Genomic DNA, 9,129 nt, shown 5'->3' on the forward strand with positions numbered 1-9,129 from the left:
TGTGAGAAGAGGGAGGTGGGGACAGGATAAGGGAAAGAGAGGCACGAGTGTGTGAGAGCCCAAGGGTGGGTGGGTATGTTCCAGTTGACGTCAGTGGGACAAGGCCTGGCACCATTCGCGAGAGCTGCTAGGATGCTGAGAAATAGGGACATGGCACCCAGTCAGGCAGACTCTTAACCAACAGCATGACCCCCTCAGAGCTTCTGATACCCCAAAAATGGGCAGGAAAGGCTCCATCCCAGAGGCTCCTGTTTTACCAGCCACGGCCACAGTCTCTGCGCCTGCTCCCAGGCAACAACATTCAGATCTTGAGTTTTTCCTCACAGAGATTATTCCCCAGAGGAAGCAGCTTGCCAGTGAGTGACAGCTTTTGTTTGCTCATGTTTTCCTCTCTTCTCAGAGTCAACTTTCAGAATATACCAGGATGTTCCTTCTCACTCCTGGACTTTTTTTTTCCTTTTGATTTCTTTCTTCTTTTTTATTTTTTTGGCAGGGCAGGGGGTAGGGAGTCTCTACAGACTATTATCCAGAGAAGAGAAGTGGTTCTTTGTCCAGCAGTGAAGGAGGGAAAAGAGAGAGCCCTTTGACTCTTTTATGTTTCATTTTCATGTTTTACTTTTTTGACTTTTTATGTTGAGACGTTAAGTAACCACACTTCACACCTACCCCTCTTAGCTTCATCATTTACAGAGCCTTTCCCCATGGCTTATCTTTTTATTCCCACAACAGCCCTTAGAGAGACACAGGCAGGTATCACAAATGCCATTTCAGAGGTAAACCAACGCAACTCACACAGGCCATGTGTCTTGTCCCAGTCCCATGGGTTTTAAAGAGCCAAACAAAAATATGAACCAAGCTGAGCACTATTTTCTACATTACCACAAAATGTATATGCTGGGGGGGGGGGTGTTCCTTGGCCCCCTTTCTTAAGACAGCTCCCTATGCTGGGCAGAGCTCCCCAGGGTCCACTCCCTGCAACAGAATACATTGAGAGTTGAGATGTCATGGCAATATTTGCCATATCCATAGACTGCAGAACAATTTCCCTTCAGGGCAGACTACAAGACCAGACTTCCAGCTCCAGTAGGAAAAAGTATACAAAAAGGTTAAGTAAACAAAATTTCCTATGGAACACCCACTTGGGGCCCAGCAGTGGGCTAGTCAATACGAGGAAAAGATAGTGTCCCTCCTTTTGAGGAGCTTACAGTCCAGATGAGGATATGAGACAAACAGGCATAGCATCTAGGATGTCATACCTGCAAAGGACCTTAGAGGTCATCCAGCTAAATCCCTCATTTACCAGCAAGGAGACGGGACACTCCAGAGAAACAGTGGATCAATATGGTCAATTCAGAACAGTATTTTGGTTCATGCTAAAGAGAGCGGTGGGGATCGGAAGCCAGAGAGAGGAAGCCACGTGGCCTGGGACGTGTTCCAGGAGAAAACTTGATCTCAACCTCAGAGCGTGGATAGAACTGGATAGATGGACAGGAAGAGAAGGGACACAAAAGCAAAACGGACAAGGCGAATCTGAGTTCCATGTGTTCGGGGAAACCACGGGGACCAGACTTTAGTGATGCAGGGACAGGCAGAAATCAAAGCCGAAACCTGGCCCATGCCAGCTGGTGGGGGACCCTCCGCAGTCAGGAAGAGCGTGCACACAACACCAATGGGAAGTCTCATGAAGGTCAGGGCTGAGGCTCTTGCTGAGCAGCAAAACCTGCACCTGTAATCCTCTAAACCCCACACCACACCTAATAACCCATCTGAATTTACTCCACCAATAGAGATCCCAATCCGTGCTCTACTTGGAGTCTGGAGAGAATGGCGACTCACCTGGTATTCAGGTCATCCTGCCTCCCCACCGACCTTCCTTGTTCCAGCAGCCACCTCCTGCCTGGTCCCTGGGAGTTCCCTGGCTCTCGGCACCTGGTCCATGTGTTAGGAGTCAGTTGGACAGTTAGGTGGTCAAGGCCAGGGTCCCCAACAAGAAAATACAGAGTCAGGACAGCTACAATAAAACAGTCCTGGTATCCTGTTTTGCAGCTGAGACAGGACTGCACTGACATTTTGCTTTGCAGCCTTTGCAGAAATGACTTCTGCAAAACGTCCTGAAATAAAACAATGAAGCACAAAAGCACTTGTCAATATCACGGGCAAGGGGCAGTGAAGACCTAAGCCCCCAGACTTCAAGAAGAATAAAGACCATGAGCACGTGGACATTAACCTAATAGGTAGGCAGATACCTGACCAAAGCCCTGATTGGCACGACTCCACACATTCTGTTTAAGAAAGTTCCACAAAGGAGTTCATGAAACCACCTAAACTTAGAAACTCTAAGGACGAGACACTCAGGTCACCCTCCCTCTCCGGGATCTTAATACTCTTGCTCAGTAAACTTTGCTTTGCTGCCCACCACTCTTTGTCTGGTCTACCTCTTCATTCTTCGAAGCAGCGTGACAAAGAACCTGGGCAGTAAGGGGTTACAAATCCTGTAACACATGGAGACCTAGTAGGTCCCAGGCAAGGACAGATGTGCTTAGGCTGAAAAAAACAAAGAATATAGAAGAAAAGGAGGGGGAGGGGCACCCGGGTGGCTCAGTGGGTTAATAAAGCCTCTGCCTTCAGCTCAGGTCATGATCCCAGCGTTCTGGGATCGAGCCCCGCATTGGGCTCCCTGCTCGGCTGGAAGCCTGCTTCCCCACCTCTCTCTCTCTGCCTGCCTCTCTGCCTACTTGTGATCTCTGTCAAATGAATAAAATAAAATCTTTAAAAAAAAAAAAAAAAGAAAAGAAAGGGGAGACTATCTCAGAACAGTAAGAGTTCATACCAGATGATGGAAAATTAGAGAAAAAAACCTCTCCAAGACATCCAAGAAACTCCAAGAAAATTGGCCACCGATGCAGAATTCTCTCCGGCCCCTGAGAATCCTAAAGGTGTGAAGGCTGGAAAGACACCTCACCTGTGTCCCTTTCCCCCTGCTGCACCCCTGTTGCTTGAGCACCTCCATCAACCTTTGTTCCTTTTTGCATTCCAACCTTGTGCCTCCCTTTACCCACATGAGCCTAAAACCCAGAACTCCAGCCCTTTTCCTTCTTACCAGAGACGGAGCTGAAGTCGGAAGGTAAAGAAGCAACACGCTTCCAGGGAGGGTGTGGTTGCTGTTGCAGTAAATACAATAATGTCATTGTTACTCAGCCTCCAAGCACAAAGCCTGTCAGCCCTCAAGAACAGACCTTTGTTCTTCCAGCAGCTCCCATCCAAAGGGGAAGCACATCTTCCTGAAGGTTCGTTACATCCCCACCTGGCATTCCATCTTCCTGTCCTAAAGAATCACTGCTACCACTCAGAACACCAGAGCCCCAGGCTCCCAAAGCCCTAAAACACCTCCTCCAACTGACTTCCCTCAGAGAGGAAGAGCCAGCCCCATGTACCCTCATCTCCTACTCCAGGGCACCGGGACTGAAATTGCCCCCCACCCAACCGGGCGGCAGACCACCTTGCCCCTGGAGACGCACCCATCAGTTCTGATCTGTTCTAGAAAATTCAGATTCCACATCCAAGTCCTCATCCCTTGATTATGAACAATCAGCTCCTTTCAGTTTTCCTCAAGCCAGGCCATTCCTACGCATGGCCCCCACCACCCTGGGAGCACACGCCCCACACCCCAGGGACACGCCGCTCCAGCAGGTAGGTACCGAGCCCCGAGGCTGCGTGCCGGCCGGGCTCTGCATATCCCTCGGTCCCTCCCACTCCGGACTGCTCTTCTGTTCTCCTCAAGCTGGTCACTGAGTTGCCTTCCCTGATATTCAAGTTCACTGTCTTTCTTTGTTCCTTCCCTGGGCCTGTCTTCACCTCCCTCTGCTGCTGGAGGCCAAGAAGCATGCTATGGTATTCCATAAATTACTTGGCAAGAGTGGATGACAAAAACAAAATGTAATTCAGATTAAAGTCACCCTCCAGCTGAAATGATAGTTTATTAAATAAACGGTGATGCCACCAATCAGCCTTGCTACCAGCCAGGCCTCCTTCTATTAATCTTTCTGGGGGTGATTTAGGATCCACCTGGGTCCCCCGAGAAGATTCTCCCATCATTTCCTTCCCATCTTTCTGGATCAGGCTGCTGGGCTTGGCGCAGTTGACAAATTCCCCAAGTAATCCCTCAAAAGATTGGAGAAATGCTCCGAACGCTCCATTAAATTTATTTTCCATGCTTTAAGAGACCCAAAACTATGTCCAATAAATAAGTCTTCCCTGTGATTTACTGAAATGCTCCTCTGATTTAAAGTTATAGGGGGAAAAATATGGAGCCCCTGGGAGCCCAGGACCAGCCTTGCAAGTGAGACCAGATGTGAGATTTCTGCCCGGGGAGGGGGAAGGAGGGGGAAAAACGGCCCAACTGGTGGAGGTTTGAGAGTGACAATGTCTGAACCCCGGTTCTCGGCTTTAACATAAAAGGTCCCCAGTTGAGCATTCTTTCTCACAAAATTTATTGTGGTTGTAGTTAGAGGGGGAACCATCAAAAGAGTAATTCTGGCCCTTGTTTTGCAGAGCTCTTTTGATAAATATGATACTTAGAAATATGCCTCCCACTAGACAGAAAAGCCATATAGTTAAAATGAAGTAATCTGTCAGTAAACTCACTAGAATCAAAGCCAAAATGAAACCTGTAAAAGGAGAAGGGGAAAAACTCCACTTAGAAACGCTTGAGTCAAGCAGGGGAGAAGGTGGAGATTAAGAATTGTCCTTTATTCAGATATTTTTATCTACGGAGTTAAAAGCGGAGATTTATTTTTAAAGGGGGCTATTTATGTTCCAATCTCCAACAGATGGGCCTGTGTTCCTGCCTCTCTCTCTCTCGAGCAGCCCAGGCTCAGCGAAAACAGCTTCTCTTGTGAGCTGAAACTTATCCAGACGAACCAGGAATAAAAACTTTTGGAAGCCAATGTAACCTTTGGAGCTACTTGGTAAACATCGGGTCTGTTTACTACAGAGGCCCAGATGTGCCAAAACCAAGAAACAAACAGGAAGGAGGGAAAACAGCCAATGTTAAGACAAAATGTAGAGGACTGTGGAGTAGCCATACGTTGCCTGTGTGTGAGTGTGTGTATACGCATGGTATTCCCCAAGACTAAGAAGTGTCCCCGTGGGAAGTGTCCGTGGATTGTCCCAAGGAGTCCCGTCTTCAGGATCTACTCCTCTAAGAGTAGATTGATAGATCTCTGATAAATCTCCTATCTGCACAATGCCTTTTGCACAGTTAGTGATGAAAAATATTTGGGATCATTCCCCTGGCAAAATTCACCCCAGGGTGTTTCTTGCTCTTCTTTACTCCATCCCTGCACCAAAAGAAACCCAGCTCCATGGCTCCTGAGGATCTTGGGTGAGCTGTTTTAGAAACCTTCCCAGGTTGGTCAGACGGTGGCAGGAAAAAGCTCTCCTGCTCACTGAGCAGCGGGCGCGGGGCTGGGCAGCTCCCCCAATGCCTCATCCCAGGAAAAGCCTCCTTTTGTTGTGTGGGCTTCCCACAGACTTCCCCGTTCCTATTCCCAGAACAATGCCCGAGACACCCAGCCTAAGAGAAGAGGAAGTCTCCGCCACTCCCGTGCCAGCTCGGGAGGCAGAAGACCTACCTGCCCTTTGTCCTGTGTTCTGTTGTCACCCCAACCGTGGGACAGAAAGATGAAGCCTGGGAGGAATTATAAGACTCAAATTCACTGTTCCCTCCACTAGCGTCTGGACGATGGTGACACATGCTTAACATGAACTTGGACGAGGAGAGGAGAGATGTCATGGAACGGATTTTAGACGTCGGATGACCCCAGGTCCAATCCCCGCTCTGCCATGAGGCATCAGTATGACCTGAGACGAAGGCTTCCCCTTCCAGACCTCCATTCCTTTCTCTCGGTGGCAAAGCATTGAACTGAATGACCTCCTGTCCTCCAGCTCCCAGAGGGCTCCCCCTCTCTCCGTGGCACCCATGCCGGTCTGGATGGAGCTGGAGGGTGTAGAGTTTGAGCAGCACCTGTGTTTACACTGTACAATCTGCAGTTTACTGTAATAAAATCATTTAATACAGTCATAATTTTTTTGGCAAGGGGTTGTGTTTATGGTGAGCAAGAAGGAGAGGGAATGATTGACTACCTCTGATTAAAACGATAAATCAAAAACAAAGGAGGGAGGACTCGAAGAGCACAAAGCCACAGGCAAATCCAATTTAAGTCTCAAGTTCTGTGCCTTTGTGGGAACAATCGTGTCTGGTGACGAGCCAGCCCTGGAGGTGGGGGCCCGCGGCACGGGGTGGGCTGGGTGGAGGCAGGGACTCCAACGGCTCCTCTCACTAGGGTTTATCCTCTTTGGGTAGAAAAATAAGGAAATGGTTTTACAAGAACCAGTTTTACAAGAACTAGTTTCCTTGGGCCTCCATTTTCAAAGAGGATTTGGAGGGAGGGCGCCGGGAATAAAGGAGTGCATGTGTGCACGTCTGTGTGTGCACATCTATGTGTGCACGTCTGTCTGTGTGGGGGTGGTGGGGGAGGAATAATTTGAACATGACCTAGAAGGACTCCTTACATTCAGAACTATCCCTCATGAAACTCCACCACGAGCAAGAATGACTAGAGATTGCAAACACTCCTGACCTCGCAAACACTGTCCTTCAACAGCAGAGCGCCCACGACATGCCAGGCAACGTGCCGGGGCAGAAAGGTTACAACAGATTGTTTGTCCACCAATTGCTAACCGAGTGCCTACTGCAGTGCCAGCAATGTCCTAGGTCCCCCAGGGGCAGGGGTTGGTCACAGAGCAGTGGGAAGGATCCCTGACCCCACAGGGCAGCTCTTCTGATGTTTACAGCCTCATGATTATGCACCACGTTGGCCCCTGGAAAAGAAGAGGCACGACGGTGAGATAAATGCTATAACCCCAATGTGTGCAAGGGGTCAGGATCACCGAGGAGGAGGCTTCTGAGCTGGCTCCTAAAGCGTGAGAAAAGCCCTTCTTTCCCAGCTACAAGGTAATGGTGCTCCAGGCAGGGGTCAGGGCACTGGCAAAGGCACGGGGTCGAGGAAAAGACTGCGGAAGTGGGAAGGAAGGGAATTGAAACTCCAAGGAAGGGCTGGGTCGTAAGCCCATTGCTGGGTTATGGGCTGATGAGTTAAGCGGTCATTTAACTGCTCTCTGAAGGCGAGTCTTCAAAGAACAGGCAGAGGCCAGCGCCTGGAAGGGGAGAACAGCATCGGGAGGCTGAGTGAAGTCAAGACAGACCTCCCATCTTCTACAGTGTTGCTTAGGATGGTATGGTGTAGACAACGACTGACCCCTCAAGGTTCCTGCCCCCTTCAACATAGCATCGCATTCCTGGGGAGTGGTCTTCTGGGCCACAGTGTTCAAGTCCCACAACCCCTCCCCGCCCCACACAGCTAGGCCAATTCACGTGACTCACCAGTGGTAACATGAGCAAAAGGGCTGCCATCACGTCCAGGCCCATGTGGTTAAGGACCCCGTGTGCTCCCTGGATAGAGACCCCTCTACAGAGACAGTGGAGGCCAGGCAGTGAGGCTGGGGCCAACGGTCAAGGACTCAAAGGAGCCAAACAACCAGAAGCAACCTCATCAGATTTTGCATTAGTGATAAAGACACTCATCAGAATTCTCCTTTGTGTTAAGCCACCGAGATTTTGGCACTGTTAGTCTGCCAGGTGCCAAGTGAAAAATCAGCCTATAGGCACCCTTGTCATAGCCCAGGGTCTCCAGGAAAGGTCCAAGACTGAGAATAGGGTGCAAGGTTTATTGGGGAGTATGCTTGAGACCGATACCCATGACGGAGTGAGGGAAGCAGGTTGGGGCTCAGAGAAGACTTGAACTATAAGGTAGTCACAGCAGGCACCTGAGCCAAAGCCCCAGGAGCTCTGAAGCTGGCCTGGCCTTCGGTGAGGTCCTGCATTGAAGTAAGGTGTTCATGCTCTGTAACCCTGCCTCGACCAGTCCTTGGATGCAGGCCACCACTGAGGAGGGTATAACCTTGGGCGAAGCAGCCCCTTCCCGCAGAGGGCAGACTCTAGAGTGAGGGACCTGGTTATGAGCCGGCAGCAGTGAGGAACAGGCCAGCGGCTGGAGGTAAAGCATTCCTCAGGCCGAGTGCACGCCATAGCACCCTCCACAGTCCAGCCATTCAGCCGCTAGCTTTCACTTACTCAGGACTAGTTCACACCCCCGGGGTTGGTGTGGTCTCCTCTCCCAGGGGAGCCAAACTAGAGCTCCTACCACTGCACCTGGTCTTAGGCTGCCACTGACACTCATCATCATCCCTGCTTCTCCCCATTCACAGACTCCCCTCACCCGCCCCCCCATTAGTACTTCCACTGGTTTAGGAGCCTTATGTGATGGGGTGACTCAAACCTTTATTTTGAGGAGTCTAAGCCCCTGGTCACCATGCCCTTCTCAGGACATGATTGCCATACTTCTCCATTCTCTGTCAAAACTGGACAGGGAAATAGCATGAGATACCCAAGGGACAGTCAGGTCCTTCCCTGTCCTCATTGTGTATTAGCACCCCTGCCCCTGCTGGTGATCAAGGTCAAGTACACCTGACCAGGCAGCGACTTCTGGTCCTGGCCTTCTTGTCTCTTGATACAAGGAGTGGGAAATGCCCAGGCAGCAGCCATCAGTGGAGCTCAATGAGACTTTTGCTTCGCTTCCTCGCCGAAGCGTTCCTTCTCTAGAGAGCGGTACCTTGAGTCCCACGTAGCCTAAGCCTGTGAGGATGGAAAGAGATTCCCTCAATGGGTCACTAGGAGTGACGAGTGACAGCAAGCAGGGTCACTTCTCTGTCCCTCAGGTCCTGGCCCCATATATTCTATCTACCGGAGACATGCACATCATTAATTTCCGGTATGTTCTGTATCCTAGAGAAAGTGCCTTATCCTGCTGGGGATCGGCTCTAGTGGCCCCTCGACCATGCCTTCAGAAGGTGTTTTCCATTTCTTTATCAGGCCAACAATTTCTAGGCTGCAGGACTTGTAATAGGACCAGCTGGTATTATGGTCACATGCCCACTGTCATCCCTCCTTTACTCTAAGTGGGTCCCTAGGCCCAATGCCATATTGTACAGGATACCACAGGAAGCAGA

The sequence above is a fragment of the Lutra lutra genome, chromosome 2 (genome assembly GCF_902655055.1).
Source record: "Lutra lutra chromosome 2, mLutLut1.2, whole genome shotgun sequence".
Lineage (NCBI taxonomy): Eukaryota > Metazoa > Chordata > Mammalia > Carnivora > Mustelidae > Lutra > Lutra lutra.